This window comes from Myotis nattereri, assembly GCF_964212035.1.
Source record: "Myotis nattereri genome assembly, chromosome: 5".
Taxonomy (NCBI): Eukaryota; Metazoa; Chordata; class Mammalia; order Chiroptera; family Vespertilionidae; genus Myotis; species Myotis nattereri.
The window spans coordinates 88,564,105-88,570,104 of NC_138080.1; positions in this window are offsets into that span (position 1 = coordinate 88,564,105).

A 6,000-nucleotide genomic window follows, 5' to 3' on the forward strand; every position below is an offset into this window, starting at 1 on the left:
GGCAGACTGGCTGTGGGGAGAGGCCATGGGTGGTTGGCTGGCCATCCCCGCCCTCTGGTCGAACTCCCAGTCAAGGGGACAATTTGCATTATTAGCCTTTTATTATATAGAATAACACATTTATTGAACACATACTATTTGCTAGTCACTGTGCTAAGGAAGGTTAAGGAACTTGATGTTCAGATGACATGACTTGACTAAAAGGGCTAGAACCAAAATTACAACTCAGCCTGTCTGACTTTAAAATCTTTGCTTTGATCAATCATGAAATAAAAATCATTAACAATAATGTATAAACAACATGAATGGCTGATGATCATCTTTTATTGGGCACTTAATTATCTCATACTATTTTGAGAGCTATTATGCAGAGAAAACAATAAAATCAGGCTGGATTTCTGCTGTTAAAGCAGAACAGGTCCAGGATATCATAGAGAGACAATTCAGGTTGGTGTAAGACTGTCAACATTTGGAGCCGTCTGGCACTGTAGGTACCAAAGCACAGCCTGGGCACCATCTGCCAGGAATGCAAAACAAGAACCTCTGTTCCAGGTGCAACGTTCAACATCACCTCTGCTACCCCCAGCTCATTGATTCTCGGATGGTGCTGAGATTTGAAAAGCTCAGTCCCTTGCCAGCTCCTTCTCAGGCCAACACTTAAATGTCAAGCCCTTCCTTTTCTTTCCCTCTCTATAGGTCCCACACTATTTCATCCACAATGCTTGCTGCAATCATCACTTGTATGCCAACAACTCTCAAATTTTGCACTCCAGCCCAGAATTCTTTTCTGAGCTCCAGCTCTACCTCTTGGCTGTAAGATATCCATGCCGCTGTGTGTGGGTGAGTACTTGGTCTAACACGGCCTGCATGACCATGGAAGAGAGATCTCTGCAGGGGGTGGGGGCTGGGAGTGGGGGAAAGAGGTGAATTAGCTTCTGTAAGATCTTAGAAAATTTACAGAAATGGCAAAGGTGTTTGGTGGTGTTTCAAAACAGAAGGATTTGAACTTGAATGGCACAAACCTGTTTCTTTGACCCCCTTGGCAAGGAAATATAACCTAGCATACTATTTGGGACTCCAGGGACAATATTTACACAGTCATAATGACTTAAATGTTGTTTTCTGTTTTAGACTTCTAGAATCAACCTGTGGACATTTAAAATGAAGGCCACAGGGAGTAGGGAAATAGCAAAGCCTGGTCCCTGATGAGCATGGAGCTTCCAAAGCCAAGATGGACTGAGTACCTCCAGGCTTCTTTCACCTGGGAAAATAAATGATAAATGTGTGAGCTGCTGTGAATTTGTATTTTTCATTATATTCCATAAACCTATTTCTAACCAATTCAGACAATTTTTTCTGTCATTTGCAAATGAAACAGTCTCCATAGGTGAACTGAAAACAATGATTCTGTTCTCTGGAGACCACTGATTCTTGGTGGTGAAAAGATAGGCAGGTGACTGTCACTTTTCCTATAAGCACTGCATTGTTTAATTTGCAAACTCTGATGAAAAAATAAACTGGGATGACAACACAATTAGGCATGGAGAAGCCGCAGAGTAAGCAGTAAAACATCACAATCTACGATTTGTGGGGGCTCCATGTCTACCACAAATGAAGACAAATGTTAGCCAGGAATCCTGTACAGTTGTCTGTCTAATGGAGGCTTTAAATTATGGAAGAAATCACCAGAAAGCATTGTGTACACCTGTATGCTCACACACAAACGTACACAAGCATGGCCTCATAGACCATTAGATGATATGGGAAAATACAACATATTATTAAGAGAGAAAGCAGAAGGCCTACCAGCACATTTCCGAGCATCTCTAGAGCAGAAATGCCTGTGGCACAGGATTAAAACTCTATGTGGAATTTCACAAAACATTAGCGGTGGTTGTCTCTGGGTGACACAATCATAGATCATACTTGTTTTGTTTTTACTTACACGCGCCAGTGTTTCTCAAATATTCTACATTGAGTATGTCTTACTTGGTAATCAGAAAGAAGCAATATGCCTTCTTCCAAATGTTTTAAAGATATTTTTGAATGGAAAGGAGTCCTGGGCATGGATAAAACAGCTATTCGGGAGTACCAGCTGTGTGGAGGAGACAAAAGACTGTGACGTGACCACACCTGGCTCAGAGCCCTGGGAAATGGAGCAGCCTGGCCCCAAAGGCGAACTGGGCTGTCCTCACGGTCATGCCCAGGGCCAAGCCCTCTAGGCGCACAGCAACAGGTGTGGCCTGAGACAAACCTGCTAGAGCAGAGAGTGAGTCCCACACACTCCAGACAGGCCCAGAGAAGCACGGCCTCTCACCTCCGTGCATGGGCAGCTGGCCCAGGCGGCCAGGTTTCACTCCAGCTTCTTCCATCCTCTCTCCAGGGATGGACCCGGAAAGAGGAGTGGGGAAAACATGTGACAGGGCCACGTGGTGGCAACACGCAGGGCCAGGGTCCTTGGGCACCCTCACGCGACAACAAAGCCTGGCTTTGTGCGTTTTACAGCTGCCAGTACCTTCCTGATCCAGAAGGCAGTCTGGGCCATAAAGTACTCTGAGGAGAGAAAACAGAAGGTACAAAGTTGATGTAGATCCTCTCATGTCGGCACCAGCAAACATAATAAACTCCAGACTGAGAACAAAGAGGCGCCTTTGAAAAGAGTCAGCCAATGTGCTTTTAGAAACGAAGGAAAATATAAAGATCTTAATGGGAGAATGAAGCCAAAAATTTTTTTAAGGTAAACAATTACCTGGGGAATAAACTGGAAACTTGATAGCCCTCCTTCTAAGCTTCATTTGATAACCTAAAGAAATGAGAAAATGCCGAAACCGGTTTGGCTCAGTGGATAGAGCGTCGGCCTGCGGACTGAAAGGTCCCGGGTTCGATTCCGGTCAAGGGCATGTACCTGGGTTGCGGGCACATCCCCAGTGGGGGATGTGCAGGAGGCGGCTGGTCGATGTTCCTCTGTCATCGATGTTTCTGACTCTCTATCTCTCTCCCTTCCTCTCTGTAGAAAATCAATGGAATATATTTAAAAAAAAAAAAAATAAAAAAAAAAAAAAAAAAAAAAAGAAATGAGAAAATTGGACAAGATCGACGTTTTTAAACTTCTGGAAATTTACACAGCAAAACTACTCAAAGAACAGGATTCCGATATAAGAGTGACACTAGTTCATTAACAGGTGAGTGCTCTGGTCTGCACTCGTTCCACGCAGTTTAAAACAGAAATGCTTTCAAACGCAAAAAGCAACCGTTTGCCATTCGGGTCTCTCTAACTCTTTTCCACAAGAGTCACCACAATACATGTGCCGTGCCTTCTCTGACGCTCAAACATCTTTCCACTCTGCCTCCTCCTCCTTGTAATAATAATGATAATAGTGGCAATAACATAAAATGTAAGCTAGACAGCTGACCCCTTAGGGACAATACCCATAATGCTTAGAGCAATTTGTTTTTAAAAATGAACAAACCCTTTAACATTTCTGAGCGGCTGAAGAATGGAGATGGTTCTCTTAATTCATCTCTGACCCCTCAGTACCTGGGCCAGCATCTGGGACACAGCCACTCTTCTGAGAGTAGTGAATAAACTCATGAGTTTGCAAGCCCATCAGAGACACATGCTGCACATCCTACTGACGCGGAAGCACCTTCCTTGAGCACCTTCATGCATGATAGGCCCATAAGAAGCCCACACAATTTACCAGAGGGCCTGGGAGGTAATGTGTGTTTATGTAACTGACACAAATTCAATTTTATACACTTGTCAAAACACAGAGAGATAGAGAAGCAATTGAAATACTTAGGGGCAGTTTTGTTCTCTGTTCCACTCAGTGCCTATGTCGGAGAGTTAGCACAAGATGAGAAGAATGAGCTGCCTTTCCCTCATCTGCTCTCAGTTCTCGGGTACCTCTCCTGAAATGAACTAAGTGCGATGTCCTTTTTGTATAACACGTCCTCTCAGTACCAACCGGCAGGATTGTCTGACACTCCCCTGCGGCGGAACAATCCACTCTCAGCTGCAGGAGAAACCTGCTGAGTTGGCATGCTGGTTCCTAAAGTTGTCCTTTAAAAGGACATTCACCAACCCTACAGTTTCTGCCCACGTGTTGTCGTCACCTTTCAATGAACTTTGGAGACCAGGTCTGAGATGTCACCGCACTGCAACTGCAGAGTCTGGGAAGAGGGATTTGCTCTGTGTGGGAACGCGCGCGTGGGCGCGTGCGCGTGCTCGTGTTGCCATGACAAGATGCCACTGCGGGCAGAAGCGAAACTCACCTTCTGTCATTCCGCTTGACATTTTGCCACTTGCCTTTGCCTTTGGTAGTTAAGAAAATCGATTTTGCAGTAATCGTAAAAGTCCCTACTCCAAGGGAATGATGTTTTCCTTTACTTTGGGCATACGTTCTTTTCAAAGAGAAAATGAGATCACAGTTGGGGGCGAAGATAGTTGAGAAGGGAATCCATTGTACAGTGGCTACCGGAGAATGGATTCAGAGAGAGAAAACCTAGGAGATGCCCACGGCATCTATGTCTTGGGAAGTATTTGTGCATTCCAATACCCACAGGAGTTGAAGCTACGCAGAGCACCCACGTTACAGGCTATGTAGCACTGGACAAGCTGCTTCCCCTCAGGAGGCCTCATCTCGAAGAGGGGCATAACCATTGTACCTACCTCACAAGAGTCAATGAGATAACTTGTCAGTGCTAAGGCACAGTTTGTAGGCCTGCAAAACTTACTCAAGAATGACTAACTGTTATCACTCTTCACTCATGAAAGGAGAGCTGGGATCAGAAGTCGCTCCTAGTTTTGATGTTTTAGTACAACACTGTCCAATAGAAATATACAAGCCACATACTAGGATGTCATTTGAAATTTTCTAATAGCCACATTTTACAAAGAAACAGGTGAAATTCATCTTAATTGTGTTTTATTTAATTGCATACATACATGTCATGCCAGCATGTCATCTGGATACAAATAATTAATGAGATACTTTGCACTCTTTTTCTTGTGCCCAGTCTCTGAAGTTGCATGTGTGTTCTACTCACCAATCATCTCAGTTCAGACGGGCTGCATTTCACAGGCCCAGTAACCACCTGCCCACCATGTTGGACAGCACAGTTCTAGACACCACTGAGTCCAATTGCTTTGGCTCAAAGACAATGTCTCCAAAGCACTTAAAGGTTAAGCATTAAGTGAGACAGACGGTGGGGTGAAAGGAGGCTGGGCATTCTTCCCACAAGGCCCTCGCCCCCACGCAGCGGGACTCCGCCAAGATTACCAGCTGGGAGGGACCGCAGGACAAGGCGAGCAGCCGCCCAGAGGCACTGGTGCAATCACAGGACCCCTGTCCACTAGGGGTACAGTAGGGGGGTGGGGGAAAGGGTGAAGCCCATCAGAGTAAATGGCCACAGAGTGAGGGGCCACTTACCCAGAGGTCACAGGTAAAGGAGACACAGGCTGTGGGCAGCCCAGGGTTCCATTTTTAGCTCTGCCCTTTTACTCCTGTGTGCCCTTGAGGAAGTCGCTCGCCCTCTCTGTGCTGCAGTAGCTTCACCTGTACAATGGGCCACAGCTGCTCCTCGCAGGAATGTGGGGTGATTGTGTGTGTGCCCCACTTGCCCTGAGGGCATTCTGCTCCCTAATCAGCATCCCCGCCTCACCACCCTTCCCTCTCCCAGGCTTCCAGGGACTGCACAGGCCCCTGTGGACCCCTTGCATGGACTCTGGACAGGCCACTGCTCTCTTATCTCCTTTTCAATCCCAGCTGTCACAGTCCCAGCAGGAGAGAGATGGCACGCGCAAACGATTTTCTGGAAGGACTTTGGCAGAGGGACTGTTGACAGGTGTGAGAGCAGAGGGCAGCCAGCCAACCAGGGAGGTGGCACCTGGAAACAGAGACCATGCAAGGTCTTAGGGGGGCGGGGCCACATGCACACAGGAGCGAAGGCACCTGAACAAGGGGGTGGGGCCACATGAAGATTGAAGGGATGCGGCCA